The sequence below is a fragment of the Pan troglodytes genome, chromosome 5, assembly GCF_028858775.2.
Source record: "Pan troglodytes isolate AG18354 chromosome 5, NHGRI_mPanTro3-v2.0_pri, whole genome shotgun sequence".
In the NCBI taxonomy this organism is placed as follows: domain Eukaryota; kingdom Metazoa; phylum Chordata; class Mammalia; order Primates; family Hominidae; genus Pan; species Pan troglodytes.
Genome location: NC_072403.2, coordinates 42,314,807 through 42,341,247, shown reverse-complemented (window position 1 = coordinate 42,341,247; position 26,441 = coordinate 42,314,807). Strand labels below are relative to the sequence as shown.

General features: G+C 42.3%; 1 protein-coding gene across 7 annotated transcripts in view; it reads right to left on the bottom strand.

Moving 5' to 3' along the window:
- Positions 1-24,913, bottom strand: part of KCTD20 (potassium channel tetramerization domain containing 20) — a 48,447-nt gene extending 23,534 nt beyond the window's left edge. Inside the window, exons 1-2 of one of the 7 annotated variants that reach the window (XM_024357165.3) lie at positions 24,570-24,736; positions 16,038-16,136 (exon numbers count right to left, since the gene is read on the bottom strand). The gene's annotated coding sequence lies outside the window, so the exon portion shown is untranslated. Of the gene's footprint in view, positions 1-156; positions 294-1,954; positions 2,053-16,037; positions 16,137-24,569 lie in introns of those variants that run through there. The other 6 variants (XM_063812414.1, XM_527371.7, XM_063812413.1 and 3 more) reach the window with 6 other exon arrangements.
- Positions 24,914-26,441: the final 1,528 nt, after the last annotated feature.

Below are 26,441 nucleotides of genomic sequence, written 5' to 3'. Positions count from 1 at the left end.
TTTTTTCAAGAAATCCTTCAGAGCCAGGCACGGTGGCTCACACCTGTAATCCCAGCACTCTGGGAGGCTGGGGCAGGCGGATCACGAGGTCAAGAGATCGAGACCATCCTGGCTAACACAGTGAAACCCTGTCTCTATTAAAAATACAAAAATTACCCGGGCGTGGTGGGGGCGCCTGTAGTCCCAGCTACTCGGGAGGCTGAGGCAGGAGAATGGCGTGAACCTGGGAGGTGGAGGTTGCAGTGAGCCGAGATGGCGCCATTGCACTCCAGCCTGGGCGAAAGTGCGAAACTCTGTCTCAAAAAAAAAAAAAAAAAAAAAAAAAAAAAAAAAAAAATCCTGAAGGATTTTCGGAGTCTTTCACTTGTTGCCCAGGCTGGAGTGCAATGGCGCCATCTCAGCTCACTGCAACCTCCACCTCCTGGGTTCAAGCGACTCTCCTGCCTCAGCCTCCCAAGTAGCTGGGATTACAGGCACCCACCACCATGCCCTGCTAATTTTTGTATTTTTAGTAGACACGGGGTTTCACCATGTTGGCCAGGCTGGTCTCAAACTCCTGACCTCAGGTGATCCACCCGCTTCGGCCTCCTAAAGTGCTGGGATTACAGGTGTGCACGACCACACCCAGCCCAGGATTAATGTTTAATGGCACATACTTTCAGATATCACCGAACCCAGCATTTCCCAAAGTCCCCTATAAACTCTATTTCCTCTAAAATCCCAGAATGATGGAACAAAAATCTCTTGACTTATGAAACCTAAGAAGCAAACTGATACCAAGTTCTTCAACAAACCAGAGCAGGCAGTTTAAATATAATAGTAAGGTTCTATTCCCCTTCCAGCATGGATGCTTCATTCAACTTTGAATGATATTTTCATTGCCTACCCTGGTTCACTTCTGTAGCCATCCCCCAAATGAATCTTCGTCCTCAGAAGAGATTGAAGGCGGGAAAAAAAAAAAGGAAAGAAAAAAAGGCAAGGCGCAGTGGCTCACACCTGTAGTCTCAGAACTTTGGGAGGCCAAGGCAGGAGGATCTCTTGAGCCTGAGAGTTCAAGACCAGCCTGGGTAATATAGTAAGACCTCATCTCTAAACAAAATTTAAAAATTAGCCAGACATGGTGGTGCATGCCTGTAGTCCCAGCTACTTGGGAAGCTGAGGCGGGAGGATGATTTAAGCCCAGGAGGTCGAGGCTGTAGTGAGCTGTGATTGTACCACTGCACTCCAGCCTGAGCAGCAGAGCAAGACCCTGTTTCAAAAAAAAAAAAAGAGAAAAAAAGCAGCAAAACACAGCCAGGCGCAGTGGCTCATGCCTGTCATCCCAGCCCTTTGGGAGGCTGAGGTGGGCGGATCACCTGAGGTCAGGAGATTGAGACCATCCTGGCCAACATGGTGAAACCCCGTCTCTACTAAAAATACAAAAATTAGCTGGGTGTGGTGGTGTGCACCTGTAGTCCCAGCTACTCGGGAGGCTGAGGCAGGAGAATTGCTTGAACCCGGGAGGCGGAGATTGCAGTGAGCTTAGACCACCCCAGCCTGGGTGACTGAGAGAGACTCCATCTCAAAAAAAAAAAAAAAAAAGAAACAAAACACTTCAACAACAATATAATTCTCTATTGCTGCAAAACTATTTTTTGGTCAACACAACTCTGAAGGTCACAGCAATGTGCAAGAACCAGAGGTTCACCACCCTGTTATAGCTTAACAGTAACTGAAGAGACTGCTTTGGAAAGGCAGCAAGAGTTAAAATGTATATTAATAATGGAACCCAGAATATACAGCTGTGAAGCAAAGAAAACATCCAGCAAGCCAGTTCATGCTTCACTTCCATACATTCTGTGAAAGCATTTTATACACTCTGAGGAGCTATATATTTTAAGAGTATATATTTTATTATTTATTTCACAGGCCTCCCATGAAGGCCCATATTTTGTTAAATCTTGATTTTACTGACCTGGAACAGCAAAATAGTTTTATCACCATCATCTCCCCATCTTGGAAAATGTATATACAGTCTTTGATAGTGGAATTATCTCTACATATTCCTTGCACCTAAAAAAGAATGTACTGGTTTCTCTCTAGAACAATCATCTTGAGTATGAATCCACAACAGCCTGTAGATAATAAATTTATATATTTTCTTATTTGCAATTTCTCCTAATCAATTATTTCTGAAGAAAACAAGATATTTACCTAGATCACTATTCCCTTAAATAAATTCAGTATCCTACCATTGAACTACTCAGATTAAAAAAAAAAAAACAACAAAAAAAACTAATTGGAATGGCATGGGGGCAATAATATTGATGTATCTCAAAAGCATAATGCTTGCATACTGTTTTTTTTTTTTTTTTTGAGACGGAATCTCACCCTTCTTGCCCAGGCTGGAGTGCAGTGGTACGATCTCAGCTCACTGCAACCTCTGCCTCCCGGGTTCAAGCAATTCTCCTGCCTCAACCTCCTGAGTAACTGGGATTACAGGCATGCACCATCACGCCCGGCTAATTTTTGTATTTTTAGTGCAGACGGGGTTTCATCATGTTGGCTAGGATGGTCTCGATCTCCTGACCTCATGATCCACCCACCTTGGCCTCCCAAAGTGCTGGGATTACAGGCGTGAGCCACCATTTCATACCGTTAATAGTGCAAGGACATGATCTTTCAAAAGGCAGTACCCTTGTTTATACTTAGGACCGTATCTCCACTCTGTGTAGGAGGTGGGAGGTGAAAATGAAGTAGGATGCCACAGAATTTGGTAAATAAGCTAATCTGCCCTTAACCCATATCCCATAATCAAACTTAAGAAGTAATTATATCTTTGCCAAACCTTCATTCCAAACTGAAAAATCCTAGCCCTTCCAGTCTGTTCTTATGTGAAAACCACTTGGTCTAGTTCCATTGTGCTTTTTCTTTATGCATGCTAATGAGAACTCTGCTAATGTTTTCTGTTAAGCAGGTTTTCTGTTTTGCTGCACATAATGCTCTCTGGTGACACCCAGAATTTCTGGGAATAGGTTAAAATGGGATGAAGTTTGGGGGAGGGGAAACAGAGAGGGATGGGGAAAATCTAAAATGTCTACAAGACCTCCTTCTAGGACTATTATGAACTCACAGTAAGAGGCTACCATATTCCGAAAGTACTGAGTCTCTACAAAAGATAAGAAATTAGCTGGGTGTGTGATGGTGTACACTTGTTGTCCCAGCTGCTCAGGAGGCTGTGGAAGGAGGATCACTTGAGCCTGGGAGGTCAAGGCTGTAGTAACCCATTATCATGCCATTGCACTCCAACCCATGACAGAGCAAGACCCAGTCTCTCTCATTCATTCATAGAGTTTATACTGATGTTTTCAGTTCAAATTTAATACTGGTTTTGCCTAACTCACTTTATATTAGTGTATCTTTTCCTTCACATTGAAATTCTTGGTTCATAGACTAGTTTCAGAATTATAATGTCAAATTACTAGTAACAATAAACCTACTAAGTTTAGGTGTTTTGGTCAAGGGAGCAGTTCTTTTTGTCCTTAAAGCATATCCCACTAAGGATGTACAGTCAGCATGCTATATTCAAAAGTTACTGTGTATTTTTTCTCTGTATGTTCTGTAAGGTAGGTTCATTTGTTTCTCTTTTTATTCAATCATAGCATTTTTCCATTATTTTTAAAATGTATTTCCTGAATATGTAAAACATTTACATGGTTCTGAAGTTGAAGACTCATAAAAAAGGAATGTTCAGAGAAGTCTCTGTCCTTCCCCCTTTTCCCTCTCAATCTGTTCCTATTTATTTCCTACAGATAACCAGTTGTCTTAGTCCATTTGTGCTGCTATAAACAAAATGCCTGAGACTGGGTAATTCATAAAGAACAGAAATTTCTTTTCTCACAGTTCTGGAGGCTGAGAAATCCAAGCAAGATTAGGGTGCTGGCAAACTGGGTATCTGGTGAGGGCTGTTCCTCAAAGATAATGGCATTCAGGCGTCCTCACATGATGGAAGGAGAAGGGCTAGCTAGGTTCCTTCAATTCCCTTTTATAAGGCCTAATCACCTCCTAAAGGCCTCCCCTCTTAATGGTATCACCTTGGGGGTTTAAGTTCCAACACAACAATTTTGGAGGGACATATACATTCAAACCATAGCATTGGTTTTGTTAGTTTATCTTTAATGTTTCTCTTTGCAGACATAAGGAAGTATGTGTGTACATATACATATATTCTTAACTCCTTTTTTCTCTTATACAAAAGATAGAATACCATATTCTACCAAATAAAATACCATAATTTGTACCTTGTTATATTACTTAACAGTATATCCTGGAAATCACTCCGTGGGAGTTCATACAGATATTCCTCATTCTTTATTATGTCTGCATAATACTCCACTGTGTAGCTATTAATATGCAGAGATTAGATACAGAAAAGGGAAAAAGGGCATTCCAGGCAAGATGAATGACAAATAACTGGCAGGAAAATAAGAATAAACAAGGCTTTATTACCATATGAAAGAGAAAGAAAGTAAACCAATCAGGCTAGAGTGAAGGATTAATGCAAAAGGATGGGAAAAGTCAAGGTTACCACCATATCATACAATTCCAGGGAAGACCATGCACATCATCATCTAAGGAGCTGTATAAAGCACAGCTTAGATAATTGTACACACTCCCTTGGGTAAAGCTAAAGACAAAAAGTTGGGGCCAGTTTACAGAGGCACTTAGATTATAAGGTAAAATAGGATTCTGTCTTGTAGCCAAAGCTTCTGCAGGAAGGTGTCATGTTCAAAATGTTGCTTTAAGATAAATAAGACCACAGACAGACTGGAGGGGCTATAAGAGAAGGTTACTAAAACTGTCTAGGAGTGAGGTAGTAAGTATCTTAGTGGGCTGACAGTGAAGAAAAGGGTATTACCTAAGACACAGTCTTGCTTACCTTCAAAGAGCTTACAATCTAGTTGTTGAGATAATGTATTATTTAAGAGTTACATAATACAGAAATGATATTTTAGAATCAGAAGAGACCTCAGTGATCATATTGTCCAATGGTTCTCAAATCCAGATGATAATCAGAATCACTTAGAGGAACTTGTTAAAACATCTTCTTGGGCCCCATTCCCCAGAGATTCTTATTCAATAAGTCTTTAGTTGGGTCTGGAGAATCTGAACTTGTAACACGCTCCTCAAGTGATCTCCCACTGACTGGCGATGTTTGGGAACTATTGTTTCAGTATAATCTTTTCATTTCATAGATGAGAAGCTGAATCACAACAATATTCTTTTCCAAGAATGTTACAGGAGATTACAATCTAGGGGTTGGGAGGCCTTTTTAATCAAGACCCAAAACCCAAAAGCGAAATGAGAAAGACAAATCTGACCACAAAACATTTAAAAACATTTGTATGGCAAAGGATCCTATAAACAAAGACAACAGACTTGAAAAACTATATATGTAACAGACTACGAAGGGTTGTTATCATCATACTCCACAAGGGTTATGAAAATACATGAAACTAACACAACAGAAAAATGGTGAAGGATGGAAAAGGGGCAGATACCCAAAAGAGAGTTGGTGAAGCTATATTAATAGCCTACAAAATAGAATTTAAGGCAAAAAACTACACAAGCTTGGCAAGGCAGAAAATTCAAAGGATATCTGTGGACAGGACTATTTCTGCTCCTCATTTCTACTTGGAAGAAAATCATAATGAGAAGCAGGAGAGAAGAAGGCATTACAATTCCACAGGAAAGCTCGTACTCCTCTGATTCCACTTCCCTTTTCCTTCCTCCTTCTCTACAAATCACAGGCCAGGCTAACAAGCTGACAGATAAAAGTACAATGACAGATTGACAAGATTAGAATTGCTTGGATAAATTTTCCTGTCTCCTCTATTTGACACTCCTAACTTACTACCCTTAGTACGTTTTTGTCAATATAACTTAGATGAAAGACAGCTTTTAACTTACATAAAAGACTATATGAGTTACAGTACTTTTTTGTCAATATAACTTACGTTGAAAGACAGCTTTTGTGCACATAAAAGGCTATGTGAGTTACTTGGATTTACATTAAGACCTTAAGTTCAGTATATTAACAGTCTAAAGACCCTTAGTTTTTTTTATAACTGTATCAGCCTAATTACCTAATTTAAAAATATTAATGTACTACATATAAAAAGATTTAAAGAACCATATAATAAAAACTCTTGTACCCACCTCCAGTTTAAATATAAAACATGAATCCCCTAAATTTGGCATTCCCATCAAACATCTTCACTACATTTAGCTTAATAGATGCTCTTTTCCTGTGTTAGCACTTCAAATGCCTACCAAGCAAATCCTTAAGTACTTTTTAAAAAAAGTTCTGGTAGATGTTTAAAAAATTAAACTTATAAGTATAGTATACATAAAAAGGTCCTAAATATTACAACACTTTTCAAACTTAGCAAAGTTTTCTAGCATTCTTCAACTAATAATCAAATCTAAACCTAATTACTCAAGAACATATCTTAAATGAGAATCACAAATTAATCTGCTGGATTCTTTCATATGTCAAATTACTGCAAAGATTACATCCTAAGTCCAGATGGACTTAAACTTAATTGATTTAACACATATCATGCACTATATATTATTTAAGTACTTTATAAATATTATTTAATACTCAAAAAACTTTATGAGGTAGATGCCATTGTTACCCTCATTTTACACATAAGAAAACTGAAGGAAGAAGGAGGTTAAGGAAAGTTCCCACAGTCACACAGCTAACAAGCAGTGGAGCCAGACTTCTGGCTTCATAGTCCATGCTGTTTACCACCATGCAGTGCCGCTGCTCCTTATAGGTATAAATCACTTCAGCATTTCTATGTATGTTTTACAGGACTGGAAATGTGATTTCAAGCTGAAGACCAGGGGCTAGGACATATAATCTTCCTGTGCTGATAATGGGCATATCTAGCACCTTTCCTCTTTAAATAATTGCTACAACAGAGCCTCTAAATCAAATACCTCCAGATGGGGGTTGATTTTACAATCTGAGTTCAAATTAAGTTCTAATTGTGAGGCTGGGTGCGGTGGCTCACGCCTGTAATCCCAACACTTTGGGAGGCTGAGGTGGGCGGATCACTTGAGGTCAGCAGTTCGAAACCAGCCTGGCCAACATGGTGAAACCCCGTCTCTATTAAAAATACAAAAAATTAGCTGGGTGTGATGGTGGGCACCTGTAGTTCTAACTACTCGGGAGGCCGAGGCAGGAGAATCGCTGGAATCTGTGAGGTGGAGGTTGCACTGAGCTGAGATCATTCCACTGCACTCCAGCCTGGGCTACAGGCTCAGTCTCAGGGGGAAAAAAAAAAGAGAGATCTAATTCTGCTGTAACTTCTTTCAACTTTATTACCTAAATACTGGTTAGATGGAATTCTATAATTTCCATGTGGGGTGCTTCCTCTTTTGATTGAACTTAACTAGTTAAGGTCATTCTAATGAAACCTTAAGGAGAACAATCCAAGGCACATAATAGTTCAAAGAAAGCTCACGACTCCTACAAAAAAGCTGGTCAACATATAATAGAATTTCCAGGGTAAGGTCTTCAGTGTCCAGGATACTCCTTTACTTGGCTATTACCTAAAACTCTCTAAAGGAACAACTGCATAGGCTGTAAAGAATAATTTAAAGACAAACTTCTAGGAAATCCAAGGGATATACTTTTAGTAATAACATTTTTTAAAGCAGTGCAATTAAAAAATTAAAAGTATATTAGTAAATACAGTTGACTATTTTATAGAAAAGAGCTAAGCATTTATATAGCAAGAAAAGAGTTGAAGGCTTTAGAGGACAGATCCATAAATCAGTACTATAGTAACAGAGCTAACATGTAGAAAATTCATGTTATAAACAATCCACAAATCACTGTCAGAAAACAGTATAAAGGTCATCTAGTTCAAGGACCAGCACCAATTGCTGTCAAAAGTACTGTAGTAACAGAGCTAACATGTAGAAAATTCATGTTTATAAACAATCCACAAATCACTGTCAGAAAACAGTGTAAAGGTCATCTAGTTCAAGGACCAGCACCAATTGCTGTCAAAAGTTTTCATGCAGTCTTGTCAAAAATTAGGCCAATGTAGATAATGTAACCCACACACCATTTTCTGAGTCCTAAGACACTTGACGCTAAGACATCATCAATCTAAAAACTTTTTAAGAAAAAGCAGCACTATTGTATTAAATATAATTTTCAGATGCATCCTGATTTTAAAAATGTTAAAATATGAAGTGAAAAATTATGGTATATAGTGTAAGGCTTCCTTGGGAAGGGCTATCCTTTGTACCTAAATGATATCTTCTTTTTCTTTTTTTTTGAGACGGAGTCTCGCTCTGTTGCCCAGGCTGGAGTGCAGTGGCATGATCTCAGCTCACTACAACCTCTGCCTCCGAGTTCAAGTGATTCTCCTGCCTCAGCCTCCCGAGTAGCTGGGATTATGGGCACGTGCTACCAGCCCTGGCTAATTTTTGTATTTTTAGTAGAGATGGGGTTTCACCACGTTGGCCAGGCTGGTCTCAAACTCTTGACCTTGATATCAAGTGATCCACCCACCTCGGCCTCCCAAAGTGCTGGGATTACAGGCGTGGGCCACGGTGCCCAGCCATCTTTACTTCTTTTTTAATATTAAAAATGTATTTTTTTTCCTCATTAGTATAGTGGTCAGTATAAAAAAAAGAAAAAACAGACTTGGACTCCCAGGCTCAAGCAATCCTCCCACTTCAGCCTCCCAAGTAGCTGGAACCACAGATACGTGCCACCATGCCTGGCTAATTTTTTTTTCCCCTTTTTAAATTATTCTGTAGAGACAAGGTCTCACTATGTTGCCCAGGCCAGTCTCAAGCTCCTGGGATCAAGCCATCCTTCCGCCTTGGTCTCCCAAAGTGTTGGGATTACAGGCATGGCCACCTCACTTGGCCAAAAATGCCTTCTTTAAAAATGTAATAATCCAGACACAGTGGCTCACGCCTGTAATCCCAGCACTTTGGGAGGCCAAGGCAGGAGGATCGCTTGAGCCCAGGAGTTCAAGACCAGCCTGGGCAACATAGCGAGACCTTTCTTTCTTTTCTTTTTTTTTTTTTTTTGAGATGGAGTTTTGCTCTTGTTGCCCAGGGTGGAGTGCAGTAGCACAATCTCGGCTCACTGCAACCTCTGCCTCCCAGGTTCAAGCAATTCTCCTGCCTTAGCCTCCTGAGTAGCTAGGATTACAGACATGCACCGCCACACCCGGCTAATTTTTTTGTATTTTTAGTAGAGACGGGGTTTCTCCATGTTGGTCAGGCTGGTCTCAAACTCTCGACCTCAGGTGATCCGCCCACCTCGGCCTCCCAAAAATGCTGGGATTACAGGCATGAGCCACCGCACCCGGCCTAGACCTTTCTCTACAAAAATAAAAATAAAAAAAAATTAGCTGGGCATGGTGGCTCATGCCTGTGGTCCCAGCTACTCAGGAGGCTGAGATGGGAGGACTGCTTGAGTCCAGAAGGTTGAGACTGCAGTGAGCCATGATCATGCTACTGTCTTCCTGCCTGGGCAACAGAGCAAGACCCTGTCTCAAAAAAGAAGGCTAGATTTTTTTTAATGCCCTTACATGACAAAATAAAATGCCAGCAACCTTATGATGGTCTCCCAATCACCCACCGCCACAATTTTACCAATCATGAACCTCAAAATCTGGGATCTCAAACCTTCCACCCAAGACTACAAAACACCTCTACTAGTTCATCCCAGTCTACCTAAAAATATCCAAAAATAATCTATTCCACTCACTGTGACTTCCATGCACTAGTTTAATCCTACCCCCGGAAAAACATATCCTTCCATCACTTCCAACCCTTTAAATATTAAAGACAAGTACCATAAATTTCCCTTCTTTGATTAGCATATTAAATCTATAATTCTTGCCACAGTTTTGCATTTAACACTGTTTCCAGACTTCTTGACATTTTTGCAGTGGCAGATCATGACTCACTGTAGTCTCCAACTCCTGGGCTCAAGCAATCCTCCTGCCTCAGCCTCCCAAGTAGCTGGTATTACAGGTATGCACAACCATGCCCAGCTAATTTTTTAATTCTATTTTAAGTAGAGATAGGAGTCTCACTATGTTGCCTAAACTGGTCTCTAACTTGTGGGCTCAAGCAATCATCCCACCTGGGCCTCCCAAAGCATTGGAATTATAGGCGTGAGTCCCCGTACCCGGCCTCAACATTTGATTAGGATACAGACTTAAAAATAGCAAGGCCTTCTTTAATGCTCAGCATTAGTAAAATTACAAGAAACCATTCCAATTCTAAAATCCACAATATGACCAAGGCAAGTAATGTGGGAATCTCTGAAAAGCATCAGATAAGTGATTTAAAGGATTAAATAGTATCTTCATTAATTCAGGAATAGCATACAGCCCACAATGGCTCACACATGCAATCCCTGTACTTTAGGAAGCCAAGGTGGGAGGACTGCTTGAGCCCAGGAATTTGAGACCAGCCTTGGCAACACAGTGAGACCCCCATCTCTCCAAAAAATAAAAAATTAGGCCGGGCACGGTGGCTCACACCTGTAATCCGAGCACTTTGGGAGGCCGGGGCAGGTGGATCACTTGAGACCAGGAGTACCAGGCTGGGCCACATGGCAAAACCCCGTCTCCACAAAAAGAAATACAAAAAAATTAGCCAGGCATGGTGGCATATGCCTGTAGTCCCAGCTCCTTGAGAGGCCAAGGTTTGCATGAGAGGAGGACTGCATGAGACTAGCCTGGACAACACACCAAGACCGCCATCTCTTTACCATCTCTTTTTTCCAGACGTGGTTTTGCACACCTGTAGTCCCAGCTACTCAGGAGTGGGCTACAGGCTCCACAGGCTCTTTACCATCTCTTTTTTCCAGGCATGGTTGTGCACACTTGTAGTCTCAGCTACTCAGGAGGCTGAGGCAGGAAGGTCATTTGAGCTCAGGAGGTCAAAACTGCAGTGAGCTGTGATAGCACCACTATATGCCACCGTGGATGACAGAGCAAGATCCCATCTCTTAAAAAAAAAAAAGCCTGGGCGTGGTGGCTCAGGCCTGTAATCCCAACACTCTGGGAGGCCAAGGTGGGCGGATCATCTAAGGTCAGGAGTTCAAGACCAGCCTGGCCAACATGGTGAAACCCTGTCTCTACTAAAAATACAAAAATTAGCTGGATGTGGTGACGGGCGCCTGTAATCCTGGCTACTTGGGAGTCTGAGGCAGGAGAATTGCTTGAACCCGGGAGGCAGAGGTTGCAGTGAGCCAAGATTGCACCACTGCACTCCAGCCTGGGTGACAGAACAAGACTCCGTCTCAAAAAAAAAGCTAATTTTTTAGCGATGGGGTCTTGCTATGTTGCCCAGGCTGGTCTCAAGCAATCCTCCTGCCTTGGCCTCCCAAAGTGCTGGGATTACAGGTGTGAGCTACTGTACCTGGCCTCCGAACATTTTCTAGAACACTGGGATTTCTACTGCTACCAATGGGCAAGTTTCTACCAGAATAAACCTCCTACTGGAGAGCGCTCAGAAAAGCTGAGTAAAACAGAAAAAAAACATCTGTTTGAAGGCATCAGACAACTAGTGAAGTGGCCAAGACTCAAGAAGTGAATTCCTACAGAGAAGATGTGATGGTCAATTTTATGTATCAACTTGGCTAGGCTACAGTCCCGTTATTCAAACACTAACACAGGTGTTGCTGTCAAGGTATTTGGTAGATACAATTACAGTCTATAGTTACTTACTTTAAGTAAGGAAGATTATCCTAGATAATCTGGGTGGGCCTGATCCAATCAGTTGCTTTAAGGGCAGAACACAAACTTCTCTGAGGAAGAAGAAATTCTGCCTGCAGACTGTAGCTTTTGCTCCTATCCTAGAGTTCCTGCCTGTCCCTCCTGGCTGCAACCTGGTCTTACGGGTTTCAGACTTGCCTAGCTAGTCCCCAACATCGTGTGAACCAATTCCTTGCAATAAATAGCCTAATATGTATGTGTGTGAACACACACACACACACACACACACACACACACTACTGGTTCTATTTTCTTTGGTGGAACGCTAATAGAGAAAGCAAATAAGTTAAGCCCAACACTCTGTACCACTTTTCTCCTCCAGATATTTGCCAATTTGGAAGCAGCTGCCAAAAGGCTATAAAGCTAAGTAGAAAGCAGCAGCTAAAAAGTTGAGAAGTTTTTTTGTTTGTTTGTTCTGTTTTTGTTTTTAGACGGAGTCTTGCTCTGTCGCCCAGGCTGGAGTGCAGTGGCATGATCTTGGCTCACTGCAACCTCTGCCACTCAGGTTAAAGTGATTATCCTGCCTCGGCCTCCTGAGTGGCTGGGACTACAGACACCTGCCACCACACCCAGCTAATTTTTGTATTTTTAGTAGCGACAGGGTTTCACTATGTTGGCCAGGCTGGTCTCAAACTCCTGACCTCAGGTGATCCGCCCACCTCAGCCTCCCAAAGTGCTGGGATTACAGGCGTAAGCCACTGTGCCTGGCCCAAAAGTTGAGAAGTTAAGCAGAGCTTTTGTCAGCGTCAAGATGCTGGAGAGACAAAAACTGGAATGGGTCTGCAGAGGAGGAAGGATCCTGTGAAATACCCCAGGTTTTCCACTGGGAGCCTAAAAGTAACACTGTAGAATGGGTGGCAAACTTTTCTGGTAAAGAGCCATAAAGTAGGCCGGGCATGGTGGCTCATGCCTGTAATCCTAGCACTTTGGGAGGCCAAGATGGGCAGATCACCTGAGGTCAGGAGTTCAAGACCAGCCTGGCCAACAACATGGTGAAACCCCAATTCTACAGAAATATAAAAATTAGCCAGGCATGACTACAGGCAGGTGGGTGCCTGTAGTCCCAGGTACTTGGGAGACTGAGGCGGGAGAACTGCTTGAACCCAGCGGCGGAGGTTGCAGTGAGCTGAGATTGTGTCACTGCACTCCAGCCTGCGGGACAGAGCAAGACTCCGACTCAAGAAAAAAAAAAAAAAGGCTGGGCACAGTGGCTCACGCCTGTAATCCCAGCACTTTGGGAGGCCCAGCTGGGTGCATCACCTGAAATCAGGAGTTCGAGACAAGCCTGACCAATATGGTGAAACCCCATCTCTACTAAAATCACAAAAATTAGCCGGGTGTGGTGGCGTGCATCTGTAGTCCCAGCTACTCAGGAGGCTGAGGCAGGAGAATTGCTTGAACCCGGGAGGTGGAGGTTGCAGTGAGCTGAGATCACGCCACTGCACTCCAGCCTGGGCGACAGAGCGAGACTCCATCTCAAAAAAAAAAAAAGAGCCATAAAGTAAATATTTTAGGTCTTGTGGGCCATACTATTATAGAGCAAAAGCAGTCATAGACAATTTGTAAATGAGTAAGCATGGCTGTGTTCTAATAAAACTTTGTGTACAAAAAAGGCAGCAGGCGGTAGTTTGTCCACTGCTCATATAGAAGATTTGAATAACATCATTCATAAATTAACCAAATTTGCACCCAATTGGAGAGTAATTCTTTTGCAAGTACACTTGAAAAATTAATCAGAACTGACCACATTCAGGCTACATAGTAAGTCTCAATACATTTCAAAAGATTGAAAGAATAGTTATGTTCTCTGAACACAGTGGAATTAAGTTAAAAATCAATGACAAAAACAAAATATCCTCAAATGTTGGAAAATTAAGCAACACACTTCTGAATAACCTTGGACCAAAAACAGAACACAATGAAATGGAGAAAATATTTTGAACTGAATGAATACAACATATGTGAACTTGTTAAATAAGCCTAACTCCAGGCACAAAGGAAAATTTATAGCTTTAAAACATATATTAGAGGCCAGGCACAGTGGCTCATATCTGTAATCCCAGCACTTTGGGAGGCCAAGGCGGGCGGATCACCTGAGGTCAGGAGTTTGAGACCAGCCTGACCAACATCAAGAAACGTCTCTACTAAAAATACAAAATTGCCGGGTGTGGTGGTGCATGCCTGTAATCCCAGCTACTGGGGAGGCTGAGGCAGGAGAATTGCTTGAACCCAGGAGGCAGAGGTTGCGGTGGGCCAAGATCACACCATTGCACTCCAGCCTGGGCAACAAGAGCAAAACTCCGTCTCAAAAAAAAAAAAAAAAAAAAAAACAAAACATTAGAAAAGAATGAAAAACAATAATCAAAGTATCTTTCTCAAGGCAGAAAAATAATAGCTTATTAATCCTAAAGAATATATAAGGAAAGAAATAAGGGCAGAAATTAATGTAAAAGAAAACACAAGCTCAACTGAGAAAAATCAATAAAGCCAAAAGTTGGCTTTAAGAAAACAAAACAAAATAAAACAAAAGGCTGGGGGTGGTGGCTCACGCCTGTAATCCCAGCAGTTTGGGAGGCCAAGGCGGGTGGATCACTTGAGGTCAGGAGTTCAAGACCAGCCTGGCCAACATGGTGAGACCCTGTCTCTACTAATAATACAAAAAAAATTAGCCGGGCAGTAGCTGCACACGTCTGTAATCCCAGCTACTTGGGAGGCTGAGGCACTCGAATTGCTTGAGCCTGGGAGGCGGAGGTTGCCGTGAGCCAAGATCGCGCCACTGCACTCCAGCCAGGGCAACAGAGTGAGACCCTGTATCCAAAAAAAAAAAAAAAAAAAAAAAAAGCTAAGAAAACTGATAAGCCCTAAAAACTGATCAAGAAAGAAATAATGGTGGTAATGTCTGCACAACTTTGAATATACTAAACAACTCAACTCTATACTTTATATGAGTGAATTGCATGTTATGTGAATTCTCTCTCAATGTTGTTGTTTTAAAAAGAAAATAAGGCTGGGCGCGGTGGCTCACGCCTGTAATCCCAGCACTTCGGGAGACTGAGGCGGGCGGATCACGAGGTCAGGAGTTCAAGACCAGCCTGGCCAACATAGTGAAACCCCATCTCTACTAAAAATACAAAAAATTAGCCGGGTGTCATGGTGTACACCTGTAGTCCCAGCTACTCAGGAGGCTGGGGCAGTAGAATCGCTTCGGGAAGCGGAGGTTGCAGTAAGCCAAGATAGCGACATTGCACTGCAGCTTGGGCAACAGAGTGAGACTTCATCTAAAAAAAAAAAAAAAAAAAAAAAAAAAAAAAAGAAAATGAAGATGCACACTACAATGATCACAGATGAAAAAAGACTATCATTACACATCCCATGAGACTAAAAAGATGAGCAGTTATTTTGTACAATTTATGCCAGTAAATTAGAATTTGCAGATTAAATGAATATTCTATAATTTATTGAAACTGACTTAGAAAAATTAGAAAATCTGCAAAGTCCTATATCTAGTAAAGAAATTTAATTGATAATTAAAACTTTTCCAGAATCAAATGGCTTGACTAGCAAATTTTCCCACACTTTTAACGAAGAAATTATATCAAACTTTCTCATGAACATAATCACAAAAATCCTAAACAAATTATGAGAAAATCAAATTCAGCCACATAAAAAAGGATAATACATTATGGCAAAGATTGGTTTAACATTCAAAAATCAATTCATATGATTCACCAATTAAAAAAATAGGCCAGGCACATTGACTCACACCTGTAATCCCAGCACTTTGGGAGGCCAAGGTGGGCAGATCACTTGAAGTCAGGAGTTTGAGACCAGCCCGGTCAACATGGCGAAACCCTGTCTCTACTAAAAATACAAAAATTAGCTGGGCATGGTGGTGTGTACCTGTAATTCCAGCTACTCAGGAGGCTGAGGCATGAAAAGCACTTGAACCCGGGAGGAGGAGGTTGCAGTGAACTGAGACTGCACTACTGCACTGCCTGGGTGACAGAGTGAGACTCTGTCTCTAAATAAATAAATAGAAATCTGTTTGAAAATAACTAAAATAGGGCCAGGTGCAGCAGTTTATGCCTGTAATCCTAACACTTTGGGAGGCCAAGGCAGGAGGATCGCTTGAGCCCAGGAGTTCAAGACAAAACTGGACAACACAGTGAGACCTCGTTTCTACAAAAAATAAAAAAATTAGCTGGGTGTGGTGGCACATACCTGTAGTCCCAACTACTTGGGCAAGGCTGACATGGGAGGACTGCTTAAGCCTGGAGGTCAAAGCTGCAGTGAGCTGAAATCTTGCCATTACACTTCAGCCTGGGTGACAGAGCAAGACCTTATTTCAAAAAAGAAAATAACTGAAATAGTGTGAAATAGTATTGATATATTAGATTTTTAAAAGGCAAGTTGAAACAATAAATGTATCCACAGAAAAAAGATGGAAAAGATTATTCTCCCTTAACTGTAGAATCACGTGACTTTTCTTTTAAAAAGTTATTGTCTTACTGAATATTCTAAAGTCTCTAAAATGAATGTGTTGTTATCTTTAAAATAAGGAAAAATGAAAATGTATCTCTAAAAACAGATACCTCCTCAAGAAAACATTGGAATCACTGGAATGGTTTCTTAAAAACTGCTTGTAACTAGGTTCCATGGCACACTATTGTAGCCCCAGCTACTTAGGAGGCTGAGGTGGGAGGATCACTTGAGCCCAGAAGTTCTGGGCTGTAGTGCACTATGTCAATCAGGTGTCTGCACCAAATTTAGCATCAATGGTGACCTCCCAGGAGCAGGGATCCACCAGGATGCCTAAGGAGGGGAGAACTGACCCAGGCTGGAAACAGGCAAGTCAAAACTCCTGTGCTGATCAGTAGTGGGATCAAGACTGTGAATAGCTACTATGCTTCAGCCTGGGCAACACAGCAAGACTTCTATCTCTTAAAAAGTAAAATAAGATAAAATAAATTTTTAAAACTGCTTGAAACAGTTTAAGAGAAAATTTTTAAAGTTTAATCAGAAAACAATATATTATCACATAAAATAGTATGACATTCTTCCATCTAGATTAAAGAAGAAATGAGCTTAATAGATGAATTAGGAATTTAGGTTAATGTATGGAATAGTTTTTCAAGCACATTATTCAATAGGCTAACAGGATAATCTTAAATATAACATAACACAATGATTTATACAGAGGCATAATATGCTTCTCAGGGTATACAAAAGTAAGCATAGTTCTGAAGAACAGGTAAAGCCAGTCACGTGAAAAAGAATGCTGCCTGGGCCTCATGGCGTAGGACATAGTGATGAAGGAAACGGAGCATTCAGATTACCCAACACATAACCTTTCTTTTTTTTTTTGAGACAGAGTCTCACTCTGTCACCCAGGCTGGAGTGCAGTGGCACAATCTCAGCTCACTGCAACCTCTGCCTCCCAGGTTCAAGCGATTCTCCTACCTCAGCCTTCCGAGTAGTTGGGATTACAAGCACGTGCCACCGTGCCCAGCTAATTTTTGTATTTTTAGTAGAGACAGGGTTTTGTCATGTTGGCCAGGCTGGTCTCAAACTCCTGACCTCAGATGATCCACCTGCCTCCACCTCCCAAAGTGTTGGGATTATACGCAGGAGCCATTGCACCCGGCCCCAATACATAACTTCTTTTTTTTTTTTTTTTTTTAGGACGGAGTCTCACTCTGTCGCCCAGGCTGGAGTGCAGTGGCGCAATCTCGGCTCACTGCAAGCTCCGCCTCCTGGGTTCACGCCATTCTCCTGCCTCAGCCTCCCAAGTAGCTGGGACTACAGGCGCCTGCAACCACGCCCAGCTAATTTTTTATATTTTTAGTACAGACGGAGTTTCACCACGTTAGCCATGATGGTCTCGATCTCCTGACCTTGTGATCCGCCCGCCTCAGCCTCCCAAAGTGCTGGGATTACAGGCGTGAGCCACCGCGCCCGGCCACCAACACATAACTTCTTAAACAGATTGTCAGGGCTGAACTGTCTCCCTCAAAATTCATATGTGAAGCCCTAACCCCTAGTCCTCAGAATGTGCCTGTATTTGGAGACAGTGCCTTTTAAACGAAGTCATTAAGGTGGGCCCTAATCCAATATGTCTGGAGTCCTCAAAATGGGGCGAGTAGAACACATAAACAGAGGGATGACAATGTGAAGATGAGAGGTGAAGCCAGCTGGACTTCCTGGGTCGAGTGGGGACTTGGAGAACTTTTCTGCCTAAAGGATTGTAAACGCAATTGGAGAACTTTTCTGCCTAGCTAAAGGATTGTAAACGCACCAATCAGTGCTCTGTGTCTAGCTAAAGGATTATAAATGCACCAATCAGCACTCTGTAAAAACACACCAATCAGCACTCTGTGTCTAGCTAAAGGATTGTAAACGCACCAATCAGCACTATGTAAAAACGCATTAATCAGCACTCTGTGTCTATCAATCAGCGCTCTGTGTCTAGCTAAAGGTTTGTAAATGCACCAATCAGCACTCTGTAAAAATGCACCAATCAGTGCTCTGTGTCTAGCTAAAGGTTTGTAAATGCACCAATCAGCACTCTGTAAAAACGCACCAATCAGCGCTCTGTGTCTAGCTAAAGGTTTGTAAATGGACCAATCAGCACTCTGTAAAATGGACCAATCAGCAGGACACGGACAGGGCCAAATAAGGGACTAAATGCTGGCCACATGAGCCAGCAGCAGCAGCCCGCCCAGAACCCCTTCCACACTGTGGAAGCTTTATTCTTTTGCTCCTCACAATAAGTCTTGCTGCTGCTCATTCTTTGGGTCCGCACTAACTTTATGAGCTGTAACACTCACTGCAAAGGTCTGCACCTTCACTCCTGAAGTCAGCAAGACCACGAACCCACCCGGAGGAACAAACAACTCCAGATGCGCCACCTTTAAGAGCTGTAACACTCACTGAGAAGGTCTGCGGCTTCGCTCCTGAAGTCAGCAAGACCACGAACCCACTGGAAGGAAGAAACTCCAGACACATCTGAACATGTGAAGGAACAAACTCTGGACACACCATCTTTAAGAATTGTAACACTCACTGCGAGGCTCCGCGGCTTCATTCTTAAAGTCAGTGAGACCAAGAACCCACTGGAGGGAATAAATTCCGGACACAAAGACACAGGGAGAAGAAAATGGCCATCTACCAGTCAAACAGAGGCCTCAGAAGAAAACAAACCCTCCTGACACCATCTTGGCCTTCTAGCTTCCAAAATTGTGAGAAAATAGATTTCTGTTGTTCAAACCACCCAGACAGTGGTCCTTTGCTTTGGCAGCCTTAGCAAACCAATACACAGATACAACTGCAAAAATTAAATTTCACGTTCTCCCTGTAAAAAAGAGATTTGAGACAAACACATGGAGGGTGTCTTAGATAATTTTAAGATATGTACTGTGATCTTCACATAGAGGTGTAAGTTACTACCTGTTTTATTCTAAGGAAATTGAACTTTCAATAATCTATGCAACAATAATTCATTGTAACTTTCCTCCATAATTTTTAAAATGGTATTTTACATTTGTATAACATATAAAATTCAAATTTCATTCCTATTTGTTAGTTCATTTGATCCTCACAACCTTCTGTGTAAAACAGAAATTTTGAACCTAGAATCACAGAGCTAGCAGTGACAGCGACAACTAGAAGCAAATCATCTGACCTGGATCATGGATCTTTCTACTACATTCCAATGCTTTCCAAAATGTTAGTAATGTTCCTGTTTTAGTAAGGGCAGAGATAAAGCTTACTTTATACTTATCATAAAACCTCAGTATTTCAAATATATATATATATAAACACACATACACATATATTTTGGAGACAGGATCGTGCTCTGTCACCCAGGCTGGAATGCAGTGGCACGATCTCAGCTCACTGCAACCTCCACCTTCTGGGTTCAATCGATCCACCCGCCCTGGCCTCCAGAGTAGCTAGGATTAAAGGCGCACACCACCACACCTGGCTCATTTTTATATTTTTTGTAGAGACAGAGTCGTGCCACGTTGCTTAGCCTGATCTCGAACTCCTGGGCTCAAGCGATGTGCCCATGTCAGCCTCCCAAAGTGCTGGGATTATAGGTGTGAGCTACAGCACCCACCATGAAATAAATTATAAATATGTCTTCCTTTCTAAGCACAATAGTATATCAAAAATTTTATATTTTTTTCTTTTTTTTTTTTGAGACAGAGTCTCGCTCTGTTGCCTAGGCTGGAGTGCAGTGGTGCGATCTTGGCTCACTGAAATCTCTGCCTCCCAGATTCAAGCAATGCTTATGCCTCAGCCTCCCCAGTAACTGGGCTTACAGTCGCATGCCAACACGCCCAGCTAATTTTCTGTATTTTTAGTAGAGACGGGGGTTTCACCATGTTGGCCAGGATGGTCTCAAACTCCTAGCCTCAAATGATCCACCCACCTCAGCCTCTCAAAGTGTTGGGATTACAGGCTTGAGCCATCCTGCCCAGCCTAAAAATATTTTTGAAAACATTAATGGCCAGCATTTCCTGAAAACTTACAGTTTGTGAGGCACAGTTCTATGAACTTTACATGAATTAACTCAATCCTAAAAATCCTGGGATAGGTAGGTACTATTATTGTCTATTTCAGAGACAGAAACTGATAAAGTACTTTATCCAACCTAGTAAATGGAGGAGTCAGGATTTGAACCCAGGCAACACTGACTCCACAACCCACATTCTTAACCACTTCCCAATGAAATATAACTAGGACACTCTTGAGCATATATTTTAATGGCTTTGAAGTCAAATGGACTTACTTTACTACAGGCTCAGCCACTTATTAGGTATATTATTTGAGGCAAACTTAATCTCTTGTGTCTTAGAGTCTTTATCTATAGAATGGAGATAATTAAATGGGACAATGATGTAAAACCATTTAGTAAGTGGCTGGTATAGAACGTATACTAATTATTAAGCCATTACTATTTTTATTTCTACTACTTTCAGGAATATATAAGAGCAATCAATCCTACAGTGTCTAATTTGGGGATTCCAAGCTAAAACATCAAAAGGCCCTCTTTCTTCATCCGTAATTCTTTCCTTCCTACTATTCCAGAAATACATGTACTATTCCCAATAATCTCATTTTCCATTAAGAAATATCACATTGGATGAGGTTAGTAGTTAGATGAGTCTTAAATTCTTTGTTCGTTTTTTAATTTTTAAAATAATACAGACAGGGTCTCCCTGTGTTGCCCAGGATGGTCTGGAACTTCTGGGCTAAAGAAATCCTCCTCCCTTGACCTCCCAAAGTGCTGGGATTACAGGCGTAAGCCACCACACCTAGCCATCAGTCTTAAATTCTATCACAGAGGTACCTAATAAGTTTGATAAGGACAATAGTTATACTCTTGATGACAACTTCCAAAGATTCTGGGCATTGCTCAAGCATTTAACATATTTTTAAAATCACCAAAGTAGTTATTCTAAGCCTTTATTTAATATTTTTTTAAAAATACTGAGTTCAGGCCTGGCATGGTGGCTCAAACCTGTAATCCCAGCACTTTGGGAGTCCCAGGTGGGCGGATCACCTGAGGTCAGGAGTTCGAGACCAGCCTGACCAACATGGTGAAACCCCCGTCCCAACTAAAAATACAAAAAATTAGCCGGGCATGGTAGCGGGCACCTGTAATCCCAGCTACTCGGGAGGCTGAGGCAGGAGAATCGCTTGAACCCAGGAGGCAGAGGTTGCAGTGAGCCGAGATCATGCCATTGCACTCCAGCCTGGGCAACAAGAGCGAAACTCTGTCTCAAAAGAAAAAAAAAAAAAAAAAAAAAAAACTGAGTTCATAACATTTCTTGGGCTTTACAAGATAGCAATCTCTTGCTCTTATTTGTCCTTTCACTACTTATTTCAAGCTTCAAAGAGTTCCTTATTATTAGTACTCCCACTTTCTATGATTTATATGGTTACATCATATCCTCCTTCAATCTCCATTTTTCCAGATAAGATAATATTGCTTTTGTAGTCATATGAAAGTCTCTCCATTTTTCTCCATCTACTTATAATTTCTCTGGACCTTTTCTACTTTTGAAGCATTTTCTACTTTTGAAGCATTTAATTTGGTGGGAAGAACACTGGGCTAGGAGCCAGAAGTCCTCACTCTGCAATCTCATCTCTCAGATTCTTTATCTGAGAGGATTGCACTTGATAAATTTGTAATAAGCTCCTTTATATCTCTAAGCCTCATATATCTAAGACTCTGGATCTTCCAACTAAAAATCATGTGGTATTCTAACAATTCCCCTCAATATTTTACTCCACTTAGCCAAAGAGGGGCAGGAAGATCAGATTGAAGGCCAGAGGAAGACACAACAATTAGGAAGCTCAGGGCTACAGAAGGAAAGACATGACATTTTACGAATCAACAGAAAAAGATTCAATAAGATAAATCAGACACCAAAGAGAGGAAAAAAGTCACAGAAACACATGGCCTAATTCTAACCTCATCTCTACACATCTATTTGAAGGGGGAATAATAATATAAAAATGCGTGTATTATTGTCCTTACCAAAGTTACTAGATGTCTCTGCTACAGATTTTTTTTTTTTTTTTTTTTTTTTTTGAGACGGAGTCTCACTCTGTTGCCCAGGCTGGAGTACAATGGCGCGATCTCGGCTCACTGCAACCTCTGCCTCCCGGATTCAAGTGATTCTCCTGCCTCAGCCTCCCGTGTAGCTGGGATTACAGGTGCCCACCACCATGCCTGGCTTATTTTTGTATTTTTAGTAGAGACAGGGTTTCACCAGGTTGGCCAGGCTGGTCTGAAACTCCTGACCTCAGGTGATCCATCTGCCTCAGCTTCCCAAATTGCTGGGATTACAGGCGTGAGCCACCACGCCCGGCTTCTGTTACAGAATTTAAGACTGACCTAACTACTACAGTTAGGCCTACTACAATGTATTTCTTAACTTCTTATGGAAAACGAGATTATTGGAATAGTACGTGTATTTCTGGCATAACAGGAAGGAACAAATTGTGGATGAATAAAGAGAAACTTTTGGCAGCAGTGGAGTTTATCCAGCCCTCATTTCTGCCTCAAAGAAGGAATGCAACTCTGTGCCAGAAATATGTGTCTATATTGCAATGCTGTTGATAAAACAGCCTACTACAGTGCTTTGAGGAAAATAGGCATTACGCAGGTATTTGATGACTAAATTAACGTCCAGCTGAACTGAAAGCCCTCATAATGCTACTAGTACGGCTACATACCAGATAATATGACAGTCAAGGCCATGGGAATTATATGGCATTGGCTGCCCTGGTTCCATGGGGAGACTGAGTGAGCTGGGCGGAGGAGATTTGGCCTAATGGCATTAAGCTCTGATGATACTAGAAGCAGCCCTCAGAAGGAAAAGATTAATGGGCTATCTCTAAACCACCAGAGCAATATCGGAATATGCATGAAAATCATTTCCTACCCCGTGTCAGGGTCAAAAAAAAGCACTATCTTTTCTCATATTGGCTTCTGGAGAGTCAGGGCTTCTTGTCCTACGACTGGTTTAGGGCAGGGGAGGAAAACATCGACAAAGGGTTAAGGCTGTTGGGCAGTTTTTAAAATTCCCAGCCCAGCCTAAAGGTGGTGTCTGTCAACGTGTGGTCGGTCCCTGGATCATCAGTAACAGACCAAGAGTGCAGGTGCTTGCTTAAATCCCAGACTCAGGGACCCATCACAAATCTCTAGAATCAAATTTATGGAAGAGGTGCTAGGGTACTGCAACCTTATTACTAAGGAACAATCTTCTGTTTCAGAACTATGGCCTAGGAATTGGGGTTTCAGGTGGGGGCCTTGAGCGGAAGTCCTCTGACTCTGGATTCATCACATCCGACAGACACTACTACAACACTTTGTTTTGAAGACCATTAAAAAACTACCTCAACTTCTCGCACAGCGAACAGGAACAAAACTAAGGACTCTGGGAGATATTTTCATAAGCTGGTTAAACAGTTCCTTCACAGCCTTGTTTATCATGTTAGTTTGTTCACTAGATTCTTATTTAAAAATAAATCTCTTCAACTGAGGAATTTTCAGAAAGAATCACAAACTCCAAAATAGAAGAGTTTTCTCATAGTGCAGAACTGGGCTTGTAAACCTGAAGACACTGCTATAAAAAGCAAAGTTTTATTTAAAAGAAAATTGCTGGTTAAGGCTTTCCCCAGCTCTTTTGCACTCAGAGCCACGGATGAAAGCTGGCAATTTGCGGGTGGCAGGGAAGGAAGACGCGGAAACAGGGCTGAAAAGACCGAGCAAAATGCGCTCGGCACCAGAGTTCAGGAGGAAGTCCCTACCAACTACCTAATTTTTAATGGAGCCAATTAATTGCCAGAAAAACCGCGTCTGCAAATGTTTTGCCAGTCAACACTCCAGGTTCTCGCCATTCCTCTCCGGCGGGATAAACCACCCGAGGCCTGCAAAAAGCAGTCAAGCAGTCAAGTTACACTTCAGCTGTGCCCACCACCTGGGCGCAGCGTCGCCTCCCTCCCCAGGATCACCAGACTCTGCCCTCCGCGCGGAAACAGGAGCCCATCAAGCCGCTGCCCACAGGTTCCTCGCGCCCAGCTCAGCCCCGCGGCCTTTCGACTCGGGGGTCCGAACCGCCGCCGCGTCCGGAGGAGACGCCCCCTCGGCCACAAAGGGAAGACTCGGGCCACGCCCGCCGCCACACTCTCCCTGCCCGGTCTTCGCGCCCGAAACCGTACCGCGCCGCCACTTACTCGTTGCTCCCCGCCGCGCTGTCGCGCTCAGGGCTGGAATCCGCCCGGGAGGCGCGCGCAGGCCGCGCAGCCAGAAGCCGCAGCCGGGACCGGCTGTGCCGCAGCGGCGCGCGCCCCCCGCCCCGGACCGCGCGGCCACGCGGCTGAGTCACCCAGCGCTTCACGTTAAGAGTCCTCTCCGCGCGTGGCACGCCGGGAAGGCCGTGTCGGGGGACCCCGTCCGGGGCCGCACCGTAAATGGGTGTCGCCTTTCCTCCAGTCCACTCTGCACCCAACCTCAGCGGGCGCACTTTTCTGAGTTGCGCATACCCTCTCAATTATTAAAGGTTGCAGACGGAAAAGTTAGTAGTTTTCAGAATTGTAGAATACGCTCGTGCAGCGCCAGGACGGCTAATGCTTACCCGAAAATGTGGAACCCTGATCTCCCCATGCGTGGAGCGAGGTTGGAGGTAGCGTAGTAAGAATACTGGAGTTGCTTAAACGCATTTGCTCGAAAGTCACTACCCTGGATATATATTCTGGCCAAAAGAAAGGGGAAAAAACTCCACATTTTTCTCAAATACTGAGTTTCATGAAGGTACCTGCTATGACAAAGTTGTATTACAAATTTTAAATCAACCGGAAGCAAGTTACTGGGAAAACTGTGTTATGAGTAAAAGATTTCAACATTCAAAAAACATCTATATATGGTCCATGTCCTATAAACCAAATGCTGGAAAACCCAAAAGGAAGTTCTTATTGTCATGGTTTCTAGTGGCTTTTGTACTTTTAAAAATTACACTAGACCGGGCTTGGTGGCTCACGCCTGTAATCCTTGCACTTTGGGAGGCCGAGGCGGGCAGATCACCTGAGGTTGGGCATTCCAGACCAGCCTGGCCAACATGATGAAACCCTGTCTCTGCTAAAAATACAAAAATTAGCCGGGCGTGGTGGTGGGCGCCTATAACCCTAGCTGTTTGGGAGGCTGAGGCAGGAGAATCACTTGAACCCAGGAGGCAACTGGGAGGTTGCAGTGAAGTTCCCTCTCAAATATATATATATATATATATATATATATATATATATATATACTAATTAAATATACTGATTATGCAAACTATTTGTAAATTGTTGAAAGCTCTATAAACTAATAATAGCACAAATTTTAAAATTCGAAGTCGATTTTCCTTTTCCTTACAAGAGACTCTCTAAAAACTAATTTGGAATTGGATTAGAATTGGTGTTGAAGTGGAAGGAATGTAAGAAAATAGTTTGACTCATTTCAGTAGGTTTCACATGGTTAACGGATACTTGTACAGCAAATTTGTTTTATCAGGGTCAAAAACTTTAATTTTCAAAACTGAAGACATAAATTTTTTCATTATAATTTGGTCTTAGAGGCCTAGAGGGTCATTTTCCATTTCTATTCTCCCTCGTTTATGACTATAAAGTATGCAGGACTGTATTGTGTTTATCTCAACATGGACTAGGCTGTGAGGCTGCACTCGTCATCTGTAAGTCAGTCTCACGTCCCCACGGTGACTCAGCTTCCCTGCTGCTTGCGTCTGTGGCTCTGCCCTCCCAGCACTTCCGGGCTGGCAGAAGATCTAGATTGGAGAATCCTGTAAGGGCTCTCCTTTACCTCTGCCAGAAGTGAGTGGCCTTTTCACTTCTGCTGACGTTTCGCTGTCCTGAACTAGTCACCAGGCTCAACCTGACTGACTCTAAGAAGGCTGTGAGATATAAATTCCTGTATGCCTGGAGAAAAGGAATATGAAAAAAGATTTAGTAAACACATGGCTATAAACCAATTTGAGTGAGTTATAGGCTCCAAACTTTACAACAGTAGCAGAATAGAGGATTGTTCAAACTAATGCCTTTATTTCCATTTTT